Source organism: Staurois parvus, unplaced genomic scaffold (genome assembly GCF_062004578.1).
Source record: "Staurois parvus isolate SC_StPar_1 unplaced genomic scaffold, SC_StPar_1.0 ptg000624l, whole genome shotgun sequence".
Taxonomy (NCBI): domain Eukaryota; kingdom Metazoa; phylum Chordata; class Amphibia; order Anura; family Ranidae; genus Staurois; species Staurois parvus.
Window position 1 is genome coordinate 340523 of NW_028318420.1, and position 19812 is coordinate 360334.

The 19812-nt window shown below is 49.7% G+C and overlaps 1 protein-coding gene across 4 annotated transcripts in view; it reads right to left on the reverse strand.

The window, feature by feature from the left end:
• Positions 1–19812, reverse strand: part of NGF (nerve growth factor) — a 133612-nt gene that overhangs the window by 7353 nt on the left and 106447 nt on the right. The window lies entirely within an intron of this gene.

Genomic DNA, 19812 nt, shown 5'->3' on the forward strand with positions numbered 1-19812 from the left:
CCGTAATCTGCCAGCACCCTATGTCAAAAAATTCTACACACCAGCAGTGTGTGAGGAGACCTGAAAGTGGCACATGGCAGAGTGTGGCGATGGAGACAGCAGCAATGGGAGGCCGTACAGGGACCCATGAGAGACTCTGGACCTGGCAGCAGCATGAGGAGGCGGTATAGGGGCCCATGGCAGATTAGGGGCCTGGCAGCAGCTATAGGAGGCCCGTAATCTGCCAGCACCCTATGTCAAAAAATTCTACACACCAGCAGTGTGTGAGGAGACCTGAAAGTGGCACATGGCAGAGTGTGGCGATGGAGACAGCAGCAATGGGAGGCCGTACAGGGACCCATGAGAGACTCTGGACCTGGCAGCAGCATGAGGAGGCGGTATATAGGGGCCTATGGCAGATTAGGGGCCTGGCAGCAGCTATAGGAGGCCCGTAATCTGCCAGCACCCTATGTCAAAAAATTCTACACACCAGCAGTGTGTGAGGAGACCTGAAAGTGGCACATGGCAGAGTGTGGCGATGGAGACAGCAGCAATGGGAGGCCGTACAGGGACCCATGAGAGACTCTGGACCTGGCAGCAGCATGAGGAGGCGGTATATAGGGGCCTATGGCAGATTAGGGGCCTGGCAGCAGCTATAGGAGGCCCGTAATCTGCCAGCACCCTATGTCAAAAAATTCTACACACCAGCAGTGTGTGAGGAGACCTGAAAGTGGCACATGGCAGAGTGTGGCGATGGAGACAGCAGCAATGGGAGGCCGTAGAGGGACCCATGAGAGACTCTGGACCTGGCAGCAGCATGAGGAGGCGGTATATAGGGGCCTATGGCAGATTAGGGGCCTGGCAGCAGCTATAGGAGGCCCGTAATCTGCCAGCACCCTATGTCAAAAAATTGAACACACCAGCAGTGTGAGGAGACCTGAAAGTGGCACATGGCAGAGTGTGGCGATGGAGACAGCAGCGATGGGAGGCCGTACAGGGACCCATGAGAGACTCTGGACCTGGCAGCAGCATGAGGAGGCGGTATATAGGGGCCTATGGCAGATTAGGGGCCTGGCAGCAGCTATAGGAGGCCCGTAATCTGCCAGCACCCTATGTCAAAAAATTCTACACACCAGCAGTGTGTGAGGAGACCTGAAAGTGGCACATGGCAGAGTGTGGCGATGGAGACAGCAGCAATGGGAGGCCATATAGGGACCCATGAGACACTCTGGACCTGGCAGCAGCATGAGGAGGCGGTATATAGGGGCCCATGGCAGATTAGGGGCCTGGCAGCAGCTATAGGAGGCCCGTAATCTGCCAGCACCCTATGTCAAAAAATTCTACACACCAGCAGTGTGTGAGGAGACCTGAAAGTGGCACATGGCAGAGTGTGGCGATGGAGACAGCAGCAATGGGAGGCCGTAGAGGGACCCATGAGAGACTCTGGACCTGGCAGCAGCATGAGGAGGCGGTATATAGGGGCCTATGGCAGATTAGGGGCCTGGCAGCAGCTATAGGAGGCCCGTAATCTGCCAGCACCCTATGTCAAAAAATTGAACACACCAGCAGTGTGAGGAGACCTGAAAGTGGCACATGGCAGAGTGTGGCGATGGAGACAGCAGCAATGGGAGGCCGTACAGGGACCCATGAGAGACTCTGGACCTGGCAGCAGCATGAGGAGGCGGTATATAGGGGCCTATGGCAGATTAGGGGCCTGGCAGCAGCTATAGGAGGCCCGTAATCTGCCAGCACCCTATGTCAAAAAATTCTACACACCAGCAGTGTGTGAGGAGACCTGAAAGTGGTACATGGCAGAGTGTGGCGATGGAGACAGCAGCAATGGGAGGCCGTACAGGGACCCATGAGAGACTCTGGACCTGGCAGCAGCATGAGGAGGCGGTATATAGGGGCCTATGGCAGATTAGGGGCCTGGCAGCAGCTATGGGAGGCCCGTAATCTGCCAGCACCCTATGTCAAAAAATTCTACACACCAGCAGTGTGTGAGGAGACCTAAAAGTGGCACATGGCAGAGTGTGGCGATGGAGACAGCAGCAATGGGAGGCCGTACAGGGACCCATGAGAGACTCTGGACTTGGCAGCAGCATGAGGAGGCGGTATAGGGGCCCATGGCAGATTAGGGGCCTGGCAGCAGCAATGGGAGGCCCGTAATCTGCCAGCACCCTATGTCAAAAAATTCTACACACCAACAGTGTGTGAGGAGACCTGAAAGTGGCACATGGCAGAGTGTGGCGATGGAGACAGCAGCAATGGGAGGCCGTACAGGGACCCATGAGAGACTCTGGACTTGGCAGCAGCATGAGGAGGCGGTACAGGGGCCCATGGCAGATTAGGGGCCTGGCAGCAGCAATGGGAGGCCCGTAATCTGCCAGCACCCTATGTCAAAAAATTCTACACACCAGCAGTGTGTGAGGAGACCTGAAAGTGGCACATGGCAGAGTGTGGCGATGGAGACAGCAGCAATGGGAGGCCGTACAGGGACCCATGAGAGACTCTGGACTTGGCAGCAGCATGAGGAGGCGGTATAGGGGCCCATGGCAGATTAGAGGCCTGGCAGCAGCAATGGGAGGCCCGTAATCTGCCAGCACCCTATGTCAAAAAATTCTACACACCAGCAGTGTGTGAGGAGACCTGAAAGTGGCACATGGCAGAGTGTGGCGATGGAGACAGCAGCAATGGGAGGCCGTAGAGGGACCCATGAGAGACTCTGGACTTGGCAGCAGCATGAGGAGGCGGTATAGGGGCCCATGGCAGATTAGGGGCCTGGCAGCAGCAATGGGAGGCCCGTAATCTGCCAGCACCCTATGTCAAAAAATTCTACACACCAGCAGTGTGTGAGGAGACCTGAAAGTGGCACATGGCAGAGTGTGGCGATGGAGACAGCAGCAATGGGAGGCAGTACAGGGACCCATGAGAGACTCTGGACTTGGCAGCAGCATGAGGAGGCGGTATGGGGGCCCATGGCAGATTAGGGGCCTGGCAGCAGCAATGGGAGGCCCGTAATCTGCCAGCACCCTATGTCAAAAAATTCTACACACCAGCAGTGTGTGAGGAGACCTGAAAGTGGCACATGGCAGAGTGTGGCGATGGAGACAGCAGCAATGGGAGGCCGTACAGGGACCCATGAGAGACTCTGGACCTGGCAGCAGCATGAGGAGGCGGTATAGGGGCCCATGGCAGATTAGGGGCCTGGCAGCAGCAATGGGAGGCCCGTAATCTGCCAGCACCCTATGTCAAAAAATTGAACACACCAGCAGTGTGAGGAGACCTGAAAGTGGCACATGGCAGAGTGTGGCGATGGAGACAGCAGCAATGGGAGGCCGTACAGGGACCCATGAGAGACTCTGGACTTGGCAGCAGCATGAGGAGGCGGTATAGGGGCCCATGGCAGATTAGGGGCCTGGCAGCAGCAATGGGAGGCCCGTAATCTGCCAGCACCCTATGTCAAAAAATTCTACACACCAGCAGTGTGTGAGGAGACCTGAAAGTGGCACATGGCAGAGTGTGGCGATGGAGACAGCAGCAATGGGAGGCCGTACAGGGACCCATGAGAGACTCTGGACCTGGCAGCAGCATGAGGAAGCGGTATAGGGGCCCATGGCAGATTAGGGGCCTGGCAGCAGCAATGGGAGGCCCGTAATCTGCCAGCACCCTATGTCAAAAAATTGAACACACCAGCAGTGTGAGGAGACCTGAAAGTGGCACATGGCAGAGTGTGGCGATGGAGACAGCAGCAATGGGATGCCATACAGGGACCCATGAGAGACTCTGGACCTGGCAGCAGCATGAGGAGGCGGTATATAGGGGCCTATGGCAGATTAGGGGCCTGGCAGCAGCTATAGGAGGCCCGTAATCTGCCAGCACCCTATGTCAAAAAATTCTACACACCAGCAGTGTGTGAGGAGACCTGAAAGTGGCACATGGCAGAGTGTGGCGATGGAGACAGCAGCAATGGGAGGCCGTACAGGGACCCATGAGAGACTCTAGACCTGGCAGCAGCATGAGGAGGCGGTATATAGGGGCCTATGGCAGATTAGGGGCCTGGCAGCAGCTATGGGAGGCCCGTAATCTGCCAGCACCCTATGTCAAAAAATTCTACACACCAGCAGTGTGAGGAGACCTGAAAGTGGCACATGGCAGAGTGTGGCGATGGAGACAGCAGCAATGGGAGGCCGTATAGGGACCCATGAGAGACTCTGGACTTGGCAGCAGCATGAGGAGGCGGTATATAGGGGCCCATGGCAGATTAGGGGCCTGGCAGCAGCTATGGGAGGCCCGTAATCTGCCAGCACCCTATGTCAAAAAATTGAAAACACAAGCAGTGTGAAGAGACCTGAATGTGGCACATGGCAGAGTGTGGCGATGGAGACAGCAGCAATGGGAGGCCGTACAGGGACCCATGAGAGACTCTGGACCTGGCAGCAGCATGAGGAGGCGGTATATAGGGGCCCATGGCAGATTAGGGGCCTGGCAGCAGCTATAGGAGGCCCGTAATCTGCCAGCACCCTATGTCAAAAAATTGAACACACCAGCAGTGTGAGGAGACCTGAAAGTGGCACATGGCAGAGTGTGGCGATGGAGACAGCAGCAATGGGAGGCCGTACAGGGACCCATGAGAGACTCTGGACCTGGCAGCAGCATGAGGAGGCGGTATATAGGGGCCCATGGCAGATTAGGGGCCTGGCAGCAGCTATAGGAGGCCCGTAATCTGCCAGCACCCTATGTCAAAAAATTCTACACACCAGCAGTGTGTGAGGAGACCTGAAAGTGGCACATGGCAGAGTGTGGCGATGGAGACAGCAGCAATGGGAGGCCGTAGAGGGACCCATGAGAGACTCTGGACCTGGCAGCAGCATGAGGAGGTGGTATATAGGGGCCTATGGCAGATTAGGGGCCTGGCAGCAGCTATAGGAGGCCCGTAATCTGCCAGCACCCTATGTCAAAAAATTGAACACACCAGCAGTGTGAGGAGACCTGAAAGTGGCACATGGCAGAGTGTGGCGATGGAGACAGCAGCAATGGGAGGCCGTACAGGGACCCATGAGAGACTCTGGACCTGGCAGCAGCATGAGGAGGCGGTATATAGGGGCCTATGGCAGATTAGGGGCCTGGCAGCAGCTATAGGAGGCCCGTAATCTGCCAGCACCCTATGTCAAAAAATTCTACACACCAGCAGTGTGTGAGGAGACCTGAAAGTGGCACATGGCAGAGTGTGGCGATGGAGACAGCAGCAATGGGAGGCCGTACAGGGACCCATGAGAGACTCTGGACCTGGCAGCAGCATGAGGAGGCGGTATATAGGGGCCTATGGCAGATTAGGGGCCTGGCAGCAGCTATGGGAGGCCCGTAATCTGCCAGCACCCTATGTCAAAAAATTCTACACACCAGCAGTGTGTGAGGAGACCTGAAAGTGGCACATGGCAGAGTGTGGCGATGGAGACAGCAGCAATGGGAGGCCGTAGAGGGACCCATGAGAGACTCTGGACTTGGCAGCAGCATGAGGAGGCGGTATAGGGGCCCATGGCAGATTAGGGGCCTGGCAACATCAATGGGAGGCCCGTAATCTGCCAGCACCCTATGTCAAAAAATTCTACACACCAGCAGTGTGTGAGGAGACCTGAAAGTGGCACATGGCAGAATGTGGCGATGGAGACAGCAGCAATGGGAGGCCGTACAGGGACCCATGAGAGACTCTGGACTTGGCAGCAGCATGAGGAGGCGGTATAGGGGCCCATGGCAGATTAGGGGCCTGGCAGCAGCAATGGGAGGCCCGTAATCTGCCAGCACCCTATGTCAAAAAATTCTACACACCAGCAGTGTGTGAGGAGACCTGAAAGTGGCACATGGCAGAGTGTGGCGATGGAGACAGCAGCAATGGGAGGCCGTACAGGGACCCATGAGAGACTCTGGACTTGGCAGCAGCATGAGGAGGCGGTATAGGGGCCCATGGCAGATTAGAGGCCTGGCAGCAGCAATGGGAGGCCCGTAATCTGCCAGCACCCTATGTCAAAAAATTCTACACACCAGCAGTGTGTGAGGAGACCTGAAAGTGGCACATGGCAGAGTGTGGCGATGGAGACAGCAGCAATGGGAGGCCGTACAGGGACCCATGAGAGACTCTGGACTTGGCAGCAGCATGAGGAGGCGGTATAGGGGCCCATGGCAGATTAGGGGCCTGGCAGCAGCAATGGGAGGCCCGTAATCTGCCAGCACCCTATGTCAAAAAATTCTACACACCAGCAGTGTGTGAGGAGACCTGAAAGTGGCACATGGCAGAGTGTGGCGATGGAGACAGCAGCAATGGGAGGCCGTACAGGGACCCATGAGAGACTCTGGACCTGGCAGCAGCATGAGGAGGCGGTATAGGGGCCCATGGCAGATTAGGGGCCTGGCAGCAGCAATGGGAGGCCCGTAATCTGCCAGCACCCTATGTCAAAAAATTGAACACACCAGCAGTGTGAGGAGACCTGAAAGTGGCACATGGCAGAGTGTGGCGATGGAGACAGCAGCAATAGGAGGCCGTACAGGGACCCATGAGAGACTCTGGACTTGGCAGCAGCATGAGGAGGCGGTATAGGGGCCCATGGCAGATTAGGGGCCTGGCAGCAGCAATGGGAGGCCCGTAATCTGCCAGCACCCTATGTCAAAAAATTCTACACACCAGCAGTGTGTGAGGAGACCTGAAAGTGGCACATGGCAGAGTGTGGCGATGGAGACAGCAGCAATGGGAGGCCGTACAGGGACCCATGAGAGACTCTGGACCTGGCAGCAGCATGAGGAAGCGGTATAGGGGCCCATGGCAGATTAGGGGCCTGGCAGCAGCAATGGGAGGCCCGTAATCTGCCAGCACCCTATGTCAAAAAATTGAACACACCAGCAGTGTGAGGAGACCTGAAAGTGGCACATGGCAGAGTGTGGCGATGGAGACAGCAGCAATGGGAGGCCGTACAGGGACCCATGAGAGACTCTGGACCTGGCAGCAGCATGAGGAGGCGGTATATAGGGGCCTATGGCAGATTAGGGGCCTGGCAGCAGCTATAGGAGGCCCGTAATCTGCCAGCACCCTATGTCAAAAAATTCTACACACCAGCAGTGTGTGAGGAGACCTGAAAGTGGCACATGGCAGAGTGTGGCGATGGAGACAGCAGCAATGGGAGGCCGTACAGGGACCCATGAGAGACTCTGGACCTGGCAGCAGCATGAGGAGGCGGTATATAGGGGCCTATGGCAGATTAGGGGCCTGGCAGCAGCTATGGGAGGCCCGTAATCTGCCAGCACCCTATGTCAAAAAATTCTACACACCAGCAGTGTGAGGAGACCTGAAAGTGGCACATGGCAGAGTGTGGCGATGGAGACAGCAGCAATGGGAGGCCGTATAGGGACCCATGAGAGACTCTGGACTTGGCAGCAGCATGAGGAGGCGGTATATAGGGGCCCATGGCAGATTAGGGGCCTGGCAGCAGCTATGGGAGGCCCGTAATCTGCCAGCACCCTATGTCAAAAAATTGAAAACACAAGCAGTGTGAAGAGACCTGAATGTGGCACATGGCAGAGTGTGGCGATGGAGACAGCAGCAATGGGAGGCCGTACAGGGACCCATGAGAGAATCTGGACTTGGCAGCAGCATGAGGAGGCGGTATATAGGGGCCCATGGCAGATTAGGGGCCTGGCAGCAGCTATAGGAGGCCCATAATCTGCCAGCACCCTATGTCAAAAAATTCAACACACCAGCAGTGTGTGAGGAGACCTCAAAGTGGCACATGTTTGAGGCATGATTCATGGCGGATTTAGTCAGTTGTGTCAGGAACTGGTGGTTTGAAATCCAGACTAATCCACGCCTGATTCATTTTCACAAACGTGAGTCTCTCCACACTTTGGGTGGACAGTCGTGTCCTCCGCGTAGTTACAATACCTCCTGCCGCACTAAACACGCGCTCCGATGCCACGCTACTGGCCGGGCATGACAGCCTTTCAAGGGCAAATTCAGCTAGTTGGGGCCAAAGGTCAAGTTTCGTTGCCCAGTAGTCAAGGGGATTGTCTACCTCGGTTGGCAGGGTGCTCTCCAAGTAGGCCCAAGCCTGTTGTTTGAGGTCCTGCTCCAGGTCCACCTGATGCTGCTGCTGCTGCGGCTGGTTAGTAGTTTCCTCACTGCGCTGGTGAAGAAAGCTACTCATCATCGACTGTAGACTGAGTCAGCCGCTGCTGGTGGAGCTGCCACTGCTCCTACCACCCCACCCCTCCTTTGCTGCCATGGCAGCGGAACGCGAGCGCACAGGGCCCACAGTGTATGAGGATGGACGTTGGCGCACAAAGGCAGAGACCAACTGACTACATAGATGGTTTTTATAGTACGTTATTTTTGCCTCCCTCTCAGCAGGTGTGAAAAAGGCCACCATTTTTGAACGGTAGCGAGGGTCCAACAAGGTGGACAGCCAAAAGTCATCCCTCTGTCTGATGGTTCTTATTCGGCTGTCGCTACGCAAGCAACCGAGCATGCTATGGGCCATTTGTGCCAAGGAATGCGAGGGACTCCCTGACTCCATCTCCACAGCATACTGCCACGGTGCGTCTGGGTCCTCTGTCTCCTCCTCCTCTACCAGATGCTCCTGCTCCTCCACTCCTGTCTGCTGAGTGGAAAAACCACCCATTTCACTCAATAATTCCTGAGCACCAATGTCCTCCTCTACCTCCTCCTCTTCTTCCTGTCCTGCCCCCACAGGGTTCATGTGGCGTTGAGATCTGTGCGCCACATCTACCGCACCCTGACCAGCCATTGTTAACAGCATTTGTTCCAGGACGTGCAACAGAGGAATGACGTCGTTCATCCCATAGTCCTGCCGACTCACGAATAGCGTGGCCTCCTCAAAGGGCCTGAGCAAGCGGCAGGTGTCACGCATGAGCTGCCAATGGCTGACATCGAAGTTACACTGGGGAGTACCTTTATCCGCTTGTAACATCAGGAAATCGGTGATGGCCTTTCGCTGTTCGTAAAGGCGGTCTACCATGTGTAGGGTTGAATTCCACCTTGTTGCAACGTCGCAGATCAGGCGATGCTGTGGAATTCCGTTCTGCAGCTGCAGCTCAAGGAGGGTGTGCTTTGCGGTGTAGGAATGGCTGAAATGCATGCAAGGTTTACGTGACATTTTAAGGATGTCTTGCAGTGGGATGGTGGATTTTAGGAACCGCTTGACAACCAGATTGAACACGTGAGCCATGCATGGCGCATGGCACAACCTTCCTTGACGCAGAGCAGACACCATGTTCTTTCCGTTGTCGGTCAACATGGTTCCGATTTTCAGTTTGCGCGGAGACAGCCATCTGTTGATTTCTCTGTTCATTACACTGAGAAGTTCCTCCCCTGTGTGACTACGTTCGCCTGGACCTGGCAGCAGCATGAGGAGGCGGTATAGGGGCCCATGGCAGATTAGGGGCCTGGCAGCAGCTATGGGAGGCCCGTAATCTGCCAGCACCCTATGTCAAAAAAATTGAACACACCAGCAGTGTGTGAGGAGACCTGAAAGTGGCACATGGCAGAGTGTGGCGATGGAGACAGCAGCAATGGGAGGCCGTACAGGGACCCATGAGAGACTCTGGACTTCGCAGCAGCATGAGGAGGCGGTATAGGGGCCCATGGAAGATTAGGGGCCTGGCAGCAGCTATGGGAGGCCCGTAATCTGCCAGCACCCTATGTCAAAAAAATTGAACACACCAGCAGTGTGTGAGGAGACCTGAAAGTGGCACATGGCAGAGTATGGCGATGGAGACAGCAGCAATGGGAGGCCGTACAGGGACCCATGAGAGACTCTGGACTTCGCAGCAGCATGAGGAGGCGGTATAGGGGCCCATGGCAGATTAGGGGCCTGGCAGCAGCTATGGGAGGCCCGTAATCTGCCAGCACCCTATGTCAAAAAAATTGAACACACCAGCAGTGTGTGAGGAGACCTGAAAGTGGCACATGGCAGAGTGTGGCGATGGAGACAGCAGCAATGGGAGGCCGTACAGGGACCCATGAGAGACTCTGGACTTCGCAGCAGCATGAGGAGGCGGTATAGGGGCCCATGGCAGATTAGGGGCCTGGCAGCAGCTATGGGAGGCCCGTAATCTGCCAGCACCCTATGTCAAAAAAATTGAACACACCAGCAGTGTGTGAGGAGACCTGAAAGTGGCACATGGCATGAGACACTGTGGACCTGGCAGCAGCATGAGGAGGCGGTACAGGGGCCCATGGCAGATTAGGGGCCTGGCAGCAGCTATGGGAGGCCCGTAATCTGCCAGCACCCTATGACAAAAAATGGAACACACCAGCAGTGTGTGAGGAGACCTGAAAGTGGCACATGGCAGAGTGTGGCGATGGAGACAACCCACCGACTGTTTTGCTCGCTGCCAAGCTGCCACCCTCTTCTCCTGATGATGCGGAAGCAATAGCCTGATGACAACGAGGCTGCCAAGTGCGATCAGCCTCATCATCATCAATTAGGGTCTCCGCCTCACTACTAGCCCCCTCGGCTGCGTGTGGGTCAGGAGACAGACCTGTCTCTAGACCGGCTACCGAGCCACTCTCCTCGCCACTACTTCTTCGCCTGGCTGCTGAAGAGGCGGATGTCTCCCCCCGTTCCTGACCGCCCTCTGTTAGCTCTTCCTCACTGTACTGGATGACACCGGGAGCACTGGCCTCTGGCTGCGAATAGTGCTGCCTCGACCCCTTCCTCTGCTGCCACGTCTGCTCGCTCCTAAAACATTGCCTCCTCTGCCACTCCTCTGCATGTTGTCTGACATACTCTTTAATTAAACGATTATGTGTCCCTGAGTAACAATTCTGTGTCCCTGAGTAACAATTCTGTGTCTGTGCGAGTAACAATTCTGTGGCCCTAAGTAACAGTTCTGTGGCCCTCAGTAACAATTCTGTGTCCCTGATTAACGTTTCTGTGGCCCCAAGTAACAGTTCTGTGGCCCTCAGTAACAATTCTGTGTCTGTGCGAGTAACAATTCTGTGTCTGTGCGAGTAACAATTCTGTGGCCCTAACTAACAGTTCTGTGGCCCTAAGTAACAGTTCTGTGTCCCTGAGTAACAATTCTGTGTCTGTGCGAGTAAGAATTCTGTGTCTGTGCGAGCAACAATTCTGTGGCCCTAAGTAACAGTTCTGTGGCCCTCAGTAACAGTTCTGTGTCCCTGAGTAACAATTCTGTGTCTGTGCGAGTAACAATTCTGTGTCTGTGCGAGTAACAATTCTGTGTCTGTGCGAGTAACAATTCTGTGGCCCTAAGTAACGGTTCTGTGGCCCTCAGTAACAGTTCTGTGTCCCTGTGTAACAATTCTGTGTCTGTGCGAGTAACAATTCTGTGGCCCTAAGTAACAGTTCTGTGGCCCTCAGTAACAATTCTGTGTCCCTGATTAACGTTTCTGTGGCCCCAAGTAACAGTTCTGTGGCCCTCAGTAACAATTCTGTGTCTGTGCGAGTAACAATTCTGTGTCTGTGCGAGTAACAATTCTGTGGCCCTAACAGTTCTGTGGCCCTCAGTAACAATTCTGTGTCCCTGATTAACGTTTCTGTGGCCCCAAGTAACAGTTCTGTGGCCCTCAGTAACAATTCTGTGTCTGTGCGAGTAACAATTCTGTGTCTGTGCGAGTAACAATTCTGTGGCCCTAAGTAACAGTTCTGTGGCCCTCAGTAACAATTCTGTGTCCCTGATTAACGTTTCTGTGGCCCCAAGTAACAGTTCTGTGGCCCTCAGTAACAATTCTGTGTCTGTGCGAGTAAGAATTCTGTGTCTGTGCGAGTAACAATTCTGTGGCCCTAAGTAACAGTTCTGTGGCCCTCAGTAACAGTTCTGTGTCCCTGAGTAACAATTCTGTGTCTGTGCGAGTAACAATTCTGTGGCCCTAAGTAACAGTTCTGTGGCCCTCAGTAACAATTCTGTGTCCCTGATTAACGTTTCTGTGGCCCCAAGTAACAGTTCTGTGGCCCTCAGTAATAATTCTGTGTCTGTGCGAGTAACAATTCTGTGGCCCTAAGTAACAGTTCTGTGGCCCTCAGTAACAATTCTGTGTCCCTGATTAACGTTTCTGTGGCCCCAAGTAACAGTTCTGTGGCCCTCAGTAGCAATTCTGTGTCTGTGCGAGTAACAATTCTGTGTCTGTGCGAGTAACAATTCTGTGGCCCTAACTAACAGTTCTGTGGCCCTAAGTAACAGTTCTGTGTCCCTGAGTAACAATTCTGTGTCTGTGCGAGTAAGAATTCTGTGTCTGTGCGAGCAACAATTCTGTGGCCCTAAGTAACAGTTCTGTGGCCCTCAGAAACAGTTCTGTGTCCCTGAGTAACAATTCTGTGTCTGTGCGAGTAACAATTCTGTGTCTGTGCGAGTAACAATTCTGTGTCTGTGCGAGTAACAATTCTGTGTCTGTGCGAGTAACAATTCTGTGGCCCTAAGTAACGGTTCTGTGGCCCTCAGTAACAGTTCTGTGTCCCTGTGTAACAATTCTGTGTCTGTGCGAGTAACAATTCTGTGGCCCTAAGTAACAGTTCTGTGGCCCTCAGTAACAATTCTGTGTCTGTGCGAGTAACAATTCTGTGTCTGTGCGAGTAACAATTCTGTGGCCCTAAGTAACAGTTCTGTGGCCCTCAGTAACAATTCTGTGTCCCTGATTAACGTTTCTGTGGCCCCAAGTAACAGTTCTGTGGCCCTCAGTAACAATTCTGTGTCTGTGGGAGTAACAATTCTGTGTCTGTGCGAGTAACAATTCTGTGGCCCTAACAGTTCTGTGGCCCTCAGTAACAATTCTGTGTCCCTGATTAACGTTTCTGTGGCCCCAAGTAACAGTTCTGTGGCCCTCAGTAACAATTCTGTGTCTGTGCGAGTAACAATTCTGTGTCTGTGCGAGTAACAATTCTGTGGCCCTAACTAACAGTTCTGTGGCCCTAAGTAACAGTTCTGTGTCCCTGAGTAACAATTCTGTGTCTGTGCGAGTAAGAATTCTGTGTCTGTGCGAGCAACAATTCTGTGGCCCTAAGTAACAGTTCTGTGGCCCTCAGTAACAGTTCTGTGTCCCTGAGTAACAATTCTGTGTCTGTGCGAGTAACAATTCTGTGTCTGTGCGAGTAACAATTCTGTGTCTGTGCGAGTAACAATTCTGTGGCCCTAAGTAACGGTTCTGTGGCCCTCAGTAACAGTTCTGTGTCCCTGTGTAACAATTCTGTGTCTGTGCGAGTAACAATTCTGTGGCCCTAAGTAACAGTTCTGTGGCCCTCAGTAACAATTCTGTGTCTGTGCGAGTAACAATTCTGTGTCTGTGCGAGTAACAATTCTGTGGCCCTAAGTAACAGTTCTGTGGCCCTCAGTAACAATTCTGTGTCCCTGATTAACGTTTCTGTGGCCCCAAGTAACAGTTCTGTGGCCCTCAGTAACAATTCTGTGTCTGTGCGAGTAACAATTCTGTGTCTGTGTGAGTAACAATTCTGTGGCCCTAACTAACAGTTCTGTGGCCCTCAGTAACAATTCTGTGTCTGTGCGAGTAACAATTCTGTGTCTGTGCGAGTAACAATTCTGTGTCTGTGCGAGTAACAATTCTGTGGCCCTAAGTAACGGTTCTGTGGCCCTCAGTAACAGTTCTGTGTCCCTGTGTAACAATTCTGTGTCTGTGCGAGTAACAATTCTGTGGCCCTAAGTAACAGTTCTGTGGCCCTCAGTAACAATTCTGTGTCTGTGCGAGTAACAATTCTGTGTCTGTGCGAGTAACAATTCTGTGGCCCTAAGTAACAGTTCTGTGGCCCTCAGTAACAATTCTGTGTCTGTCCCTGAGTAACAATTCTGTGGCCCTAACTAAAGTTTCTGTGGCCCTAAGTAACAATTCTCTGGCACTCAGTAACAATTCTGTCTGTCCCTGAGTAACAATTCTGTGGCCCTAATAACGTTTCTGTGGCCCTAAGTAACAATTATCTGGCACTCAGTAACAATTCTGTCTGTCCCTGAGTAACAATTCTGTGGCCCTAATAACGTTTCTGTGGCCCTAAGTAACAATTCTCTGGCACTCAGTAACAATTCTGTCTGTCCCTGAGTAACAATTCTGTGGCCCTAATAACGTTTCTGTGGCCCTAAGTAACAATTCTCTGGCACTCAGTAACAATTCTGTCTGTCCCTGAGTATGAATTCTGTGGCCCTAACTAGCGTTTCTTTGTCCCTAAGTAACGATTCTGTGGCCCTAATTAACAATTCTGTGTCCCTGAGTAATAGTTCTCTGTCCCTAAGTATCGTTTCTCTGTCCCCAAGTATCGTTTCTGTGGCCCTAACTCTGTCCCTGTCCCTAATACAGAGCGGTCTGCCTCTGTTCAATGACTGCAGGTAAATGAAGAATTCCAAAATGGCCGCTATTTATAGCTCGACCATTACACAGTGCTAGCTGGCTGGCTGCTGATTGGCTGATGCGATCACATGTCGTTGAGGAATGCATTATGGGTCAGCGCGCCTTGTCTGCGCGCCTTCCCAGACATCCCCGCTCCGTCGCCGCACATGTCAGCCGCCATTTTCGGAAAAATTTCGATTCGCGCGTCCGAATTAGGCTATTTTTCGGATTCGGCGCGAATCGAAATTTTTCCGATATTCGATTCGAATTCCACTTCGGCTACTTCGATTCGCTCATCTCTAGTGCCTGACATTTGGCATCTCGAACTTTCAGCTCTCTCCACAGATTTTCAATTGGATTAAGGTGTGAAGACTGGCTAGGCCACTCCAGGACCTTAATGTGCTTCTTCTTGAGCCATTCCTTTGTTGCCTTGGCCGTGTGTTTTGGGTCATTGTCATGCTGGAACACCCATCCACAACCCATTTTCAATGCCCTGGCTGAGGGAAGAAGGTTCTTTGATGCGGTTCAGTTGTCCTGCCCCCTTAGCAGAAAAACACCCCCAAAGCAGAATGTTTCCACCACCATGTTGGACAGTTGGGATGGTGTTCTTGGGGTCATAGGCAGCATTCCTCTTCCTCCAAACTTGGCGAGTTGAGTTGATGCCAAAGAGCTCGATTTTGTTCTCATCTGACCACAACACTTTCAACCAGTCCTCCTCTGCATCATTCAGATGTTCAGTGGCAAACTTCAGACGGTCCTGGACATGTGCTTTTCTTGAGCAGAGGGACCTTGCGGGCTCTGCAGGATTGTGTTCCCAATTGTTTTCTTAGTGACTGTGGCCCAAACTGCCTGAAGATCATTGACAAGATCCTCACATGTAGTTCGGGGATGATTCCTCACTGTTCTCATGATCATTGACACTCCACAAGGTGAGATCTTGCATAGTGCACCAGACCTAGAGAGACTGACAGTTGTTTTGTGTTTCTTCCATTTGCAAATGATTGCACCAACTGTTGTCATCTTCTCACCAAGCTGATTGGCGATAGTTTGTAGCCCAGTCCAGCCTTGTGTAGGTCTACAATCTTGTCCCTGACATCCTTGGACAGCTCTTTGGTCTTTGCCATGGTGGAGAGTTTGGAATCTGATTGTTTATTTGCTCCTGTGGACAGGTGTCTTTTATACAGTTAACAAAATTAGATTAGCAGCACTCCCTTTAAGAGACTGATTCTAATCTCAGCTTGTTACCTGTATGAAAGACACCTGGTAGCCAGAAATCCTGCTGAATGATAGGAAATCAAATACTTATTTCCCTCATGAACATGCAAATCAGTGCATAATTTGTAAGACATGCATTTCTTTTGAATTTTTTTGTTGCTATTCTGTCTATCAGTGTTACAATACACCTACCATTCGATTTTTAGACTGATCATTTCTTTGTGAGTGGGCAAACATTAAAAATCAGCAGGGGATCAATTACTTATTTCCTTCACTGTATAACATTTATTTTATTGCAGCATTTAGAATCACTTTAAAGCCTAAGTTAAGTTAAAACCTTTTTGAAAAAAAAAAAAATCAACGCATGGGACAGTACTTACATTTAATCTGACGTGTCCCTTATGCTGGTTGCCATAATTGAAATCAACTGTCCTCTGGCATACCTCACAGCCATAATCTTCTGGTGCTGCAGCAGGTAATAAGAACTGGGGGACCTGTCACAGACACGGTTTCTGCTTCCTTTAATTCAAATAAGCTGTACTATAGGTTCCATGAATGAAAAGCTATCTATGAACGGAGGATTGGTAGATGAATGAAAGGTCCACCTCCTCCATTCATAGAACACTTTTAATTTCTGGAAGCTATAGCACAGGGTGAGCAGAGTCAACACTCTTGATAAGTGCCCATGACAGGCCCTTCAGTTCTATTAATCTCCGCAGTATTGGAAGATTATGGCTGCGAGATATGGGAGCAGGGCAAAGGACAAAGGATTTCAACTATGACAACCAGCACAAGGGAGACTTTGGATTAAATGTAAGTACCATCTTTTGTGTTGATTTTATTTTTTTTTAAGTTTTACGGAACTTTAATATGCTTACAACCTCAACCTACAGTTGATCAGAGCATTGTACTTTCATAATGATTTTTTCCAAATTTACTTGACTTTACTTTCTAAACTTTGTACTAGAGAATATGTTTTTTTTTAAGTAAAGAATATAAAGTCATCAGATACAGGGTTATACCTAAGTAAGTTAGCAATTATTTTATACAGGTAAAATATGTGCATGTTTGTGCGCGTGCATGTCTGCAAGTGCTGGGTCTGAGTATAAAAAGCAAGATTGTGACTACGGTGGGTAGCAATATTTTTTTCTTAAAGGGAGAGTCTGACTTTTGCTTCAAGTTAGACTCCCAGAATTAAAAAACAGAAATCATTGCATCTCTGTATCTGATAATACATCATTAAATTCATTTTAAATGCAAGCAGTGTACATTCATGAATTTGGCTTGCTATCAGACTCTTGCAATACTTTCAGAGCTCAAGCAGAAGAGGGATAGGCAGCACAAGGTTTCAAACTGATGTTCTACATTGCAAGCAGCATGCTGAAAAAGGGAGAAAGCAGAGAGACAGAAAGATTAGGTTATCAGTCTGCTGTTTCTCCTTCCATTTCCCAATTACAGAGTGGGGGTGAGAAGGAGACCTGTAAGTAATGAATTTGTACTTCATCGAAAAGTCAGCCCCCTGGCAGAAATGCCAAGTCGTGTCAATGAACGAACGGAAATACAAATCCTTTGGCAGGTAAAACAGCTCTCTTGTGTATATTATGTATTTCAGCTGTTTATAATAATTCCTTCCTATGTAAGTATAAGCATAAAAAGTAATTGTATTTAATCACATGTATAATACACATATTTATGTCATACAAGGTGCTATGAACTATGAGGATCCAATTTAAGTGATTTAAACTGAAGTCAAGCCTTAATTCTCAGAAGGGTTTCATCTGATCACTTACTGAAAGTGTAAAAATAGAAAACCTGTAGCAGACTGAGAAAAACTTGCATGAATATATGGTCTTAGAAAGTAAAACAACCACACACTGTGAAAGTGACATGTAATTATGTTGTCAATTTGTGTTAATGACAGGAACTGGGATAAATGGAAAGAATGTCTGCAATAAGCCTGAGTCATCAGGGTTAGGGATACAAATAACAATACACCATATGGGCTATAAATTCAAAGTATATAGTCACAGAAACGTAGTAGGCAAAGTATCTCAACACATCTATCATTCTGTAGTGTAATAGGATGAAATTTCCTTTCTTTAAATCTATAATCCTATACATAGTGATGCTGCATTCCTACAATTCATTCACCTAGAAAAAAAAAAAAAAGATCACAGACCCTGGAAAAGACACCTATGCATATTCATCCTAGGGGGGATGATTATTTTTATTGCCACCTACATACATTGGTTAATAACTCAGGGTAATATATATCAGATGGTTTAGTAGGTGTGTGTGTATTTTTTCCCTGTTAAAGCTAATAAGTGACCTGTTTGTCATGAGGAAACTATTATTGAAGCCAGACAATCCTTGCATAGCTACTTTTATAAGGAACATCAAACGCATTCTGTAATTTTTCCATTCTCAGAAATATCTGGAATATTCTAGTCTGTAATCTAGACCAGGTCTCACAGCAAGATATCTTCGGAAAAGGAAAATTTTGTTTTTTCTTTGATAGTTTTCTTTTATATATAGTATAAGTCAAGTTAACTTAAAGTGGTTGTAAAGGTTAAAGGTTTTTTTACCTTCATGCATTTTATGCATGAAGGTAAAAAACCTTCTGTGTGCAGCAGGGCCCCCAGCCCCCTCTGTACTTACGTGAGGCTCATCGCGATCCAGCGATGTGAATGACAGCCTCGGCTCTCCCGGGTCTCTGACTCCTCATTGGCTGAGACAGCAAGCGGGAGCCATTGGCTGAGAAAGCAAGCGGGAACCATTAGCTCCCGCTGCTGTCAATAATTAGCCACACAGAGCAGTGGGTACCCCCCATAGCAAGCTGCTTGCTGTGGGGGCACCCGGCAGGAGGGAGGGGCCAGGAGAGCCTGTGGGGGAACAGAGAAGAGGAGGATCTAGGCTGCTCTGTGCAAAACCACTGCACACAGTAGGTACGTATAGACATGTTTGTTATCCCCCCCCAAAAAAAATAACCTTTAGAATCACTTTAAGACTCACACATGCAGAGTACCTTTGCCATCATGCAGTGCGCTAAAATAAATGCAATGTTAAGAATTCGGCAGCACAGTGGCTAAGTGTTTACCACTTCTGCCTAGCAAAACACAAGGATCATCAGTTTAAATCCCAACTAGGGCACTACCTGCCTGGAGATTGAATGTTCTCCGTGTGCGGGTTTCCTCTGGGTACTCCAGTTTCCACCTATACCCCAAAGACACACCGGTAGGGTTATTGGTTCCTTTCTAAATTGGCCAGTATGTGTATGTATGAATGTGAGTTAGGGACCTTAGATCATAAGCTCCTTGAGGTCAGGGACTGATGTAAATGTACAATATGTATATATGTGAAGCGCTAAATAAATTGACACTGCTATATAAGTACCTGTATAATAAAAAAAGAATTTGTACACATGAAGTCATTGTGTAGTTTTTGTCAAGGCTGTTGGCTTACTCCGTACAATACGGGTTGACTGCTTTGTATAAAAAAAAGGAAATCAACACACATAACTGCACTAAAATGTTGTAAAGGAAGTATAGCACATTTTCAGTGAGCATATTTTTTTTTTATGTATTTTGAGTTTTTATTGCAGTGTTTATGTTAAAGTCCTTTATGTGATGGTCACATTTTTCTGCCATATTTTCATTATTCTATTAAATATAGACATTTGTTAATTAACCACAAGAGGGAGCCTTTTTTAATGCAGACTCATTCAGTCTGACTGAAGCTGTACACAACACAGATGTAAGTCAGCCTCCAGAAAGATGATGTTGTTCAAGGCTGAATGCAAGTGGTAAATAAATAAAAATAAATAAAATAGCTGTGAGTTAGCCTCCGGGAAAGAAGTAATGTTGCCTAGAGCCTGCCAACTGCTGGCTACAAGTGGCAAATATGAAATTTCCATATGCCATGACATTTTTTAATTAAATAAAATTAAAGCTGATCCCCAGCTTTTAGTGAAGTTTATATAGTTTGTTTAAACCAGTTTGGCCCAAACAAACTATTTAAACTTCACTAAAAGCCTTAGTTCAACCTTCGGAAAGAAGGAAATGTTGCCTGGAGCTTGCTGACTGTTGGCTGCGAATGCCGGATGAAATTAAAGCAATTCTAAAGGTTCTTTTTTTATTTTTTGTAAAATAACAAACATGTCTATGCTTATAATGCATGAAGGTAAAAAACCTTGAGCTTTTACAACCTCTTCAAGGCTAAAAAAAATTAAACCTTACCATTTAATAAATATCATTTCAAATTGT